Source organism: Lutra lutra, chromosome 4 (assembly GCF_902655055.1).
Source record: "Lutra lutra chromosome 4, mLutLut1.2, whole genome shotgun sequence".
Taxonomy (NCBI): domain Eukaryota; kingdom Metazoa; phylum Chordata; class Mammalia; order Carnivora; family Mustelidae; genus Lutra; species Lutra lutra.
In genome coordinates, this window is record NC_062281.1 from 84,153,435 (window position 1) to 84,155,487 (window position 2,053).

Here is a 2,053-nt window from a genome sequence, read left to right on the forward strand (position 1 = left end):
ACCTTGTGAGGGCTAGGGGCAGAGGTAGAAGGAGAGAGAAAGAAGCAGATTCCCCACTGAGCCCTAGGTGGGGTTCAATCTCACCATTCATGAGCCCACAACCTGAACAGAAACTAAGAGTCCCACACTTAACCAACAGAGACACCCACACACCTCATCTTTCTCACTTTCTTATGTCTGGAAAAACAAATGCTTTTGATTAGAACTTTACTCAACTTTAATTTTTCACAAATAAGATGCTATTCTGAGTTTGAGCTTCATCTGCAAAGTCTTTTTTATTTTAATGGAGCTATATATGTTTTACATCCTGGATAATTTAATAAAATTTATATTTTAAATATATGAATTTAGGAGTGAAAGTAGATAGAATATGAATATAGATAAATATAGATAGATATAGAGATAGATAATTTGATATCTTGAGTTTCTAGTTCTATAAATAACCCCCAATGGAGTTAAAACATCTGGCAAAATTACCCATATTTTTTATTAAATGACTTTTAGTCATTAATTCATCCTCATTTATTTATGGCACAATGGGACTTTATCCAGCAGTTAGCATTTGCACCATCTCTAAGCTCCGATTTCCTAGTATACATGAAGGGTATCATAAAAACCAACTTGTGTTAAAGTAAGAATTAAGTTAGGCAAGTGTGCAGGCGCGGCTGGGACTGGACAGCTGCTCGAGGAATCCACTGTTTGCCCCGAGCCGCTGCCATGGCCACCTACGAACTGGTAGGAGAGGACAGGGTGAGAGCACTTGGGACTGGAAGCACTGCTTCAGCGGCTGGTACAACATGACCTGAGCCCCTCTGGCAGGAGGAGGCAAAGCACAATGGCCAGGCACTGTGAGATGCTCGCTAGGAGTTGGACCCCTGCTTTACCCAAGCACAGAAGAGAGCAATTCAGACAGTGCTGGATGCCATTGACCAAATGTGGCCACTGGTACTGAGGACTTGATGCCCCAGTGAGTGGCACTATGGGGCTCTAACCGGCCTCAGAAACTGCTGCCAACCATGGCAAAGCCCAGGTAAAGATCTGGACATGCCCTTATGATGTCCCACCACCTGAGATGGAGCCTGACATTCCACAGCAACATCAGTAAGGCTCACAAGTGTGCAGAGCTCACTGAATATCAGCTATCCTCCTGTGATTGTCTGATGTACACCATTGCCAGAATTCTGCCCTTTTGAAATGAAGAAATACCCTATATCAAGGAGGGAAAACAGGTACAGATTACAGCCTATGGCAACAGCCTTCTGTGCATTGTCAGGTGTCTGGAGGATATTTCCAAAGAGGCTATCTCGGAGCTGCACCTACCAATTGGTATTCCCATGGTATAAGAATTGGACAGGAACATGAAGCCCATCAAGCCCATGCAATTCCTAGGGAATGAAGAAGCAGTGGGTAAAGCCATGGAAGCTTCAGCTGCCTAGCACAAGGCTAAAGAGTGAAGGAGAACAGGCAGACTACTTGCCCAAGGACATCCTCCCTACCCATTCCATTCCTCTACACGTCTTCCTTGAACAAGTCACACTGACCACATCTGTAGGCATCTTAAGTTTTACCTGCAGACTGAGACCAGTGGCTCCTAATTTTGTTTAGCCATTTTGTCTCTTGCTTCTGCTCCCTTCATATAATTGAGTCAAAATGGCACTTCTGAAGCCTGGGCTTCAGTCCAAGTTGAGGAAAGACCTGATCCAAGAGTAGAGCATTAGTAACTCTGGGATTTTTGCTATTGCTTTCTTACTAAGGACCTGCTTGAGTTGGGGATAGGGAGAAGCCAGCTTAGGTGTGACCAATGAGAAACAAGAAAGCCTATTTGTGTTCCCAGGAGTCCGTTCTCTACTATTCTGTAGCTTCTGTAGTCAAGAGACTATCTGGGAGGCCGGTGGGACGGAGGAGGTGGGGACATTCATTTATTTATTTATTTATTTATTTATTTTTGTAGACCATGCCCTGCCTTTTCTTTTTGTTGGCAGAATTCTCTCACCAGTAAGAATACAGCCCAGCGAAGGGACCCAAAGGATAAGGAAATCTCACTTTGTTTACA

At 43.9% G+C, this 2,053-nt stretch overlaps 1 pseudogene; it reads left to right on the plus strand.

The window, feature by feature from the left end:
* The first annotated feature begins 717 nt into the window (after positions 1-717).
* Positions 718-1,436, plus strand: LOC125097299 (phosphoglycerate mutase 1-like; annotated as a pseudogene).
* Positions 1,437-2,053: the final 617 nt, after the last annotated feature.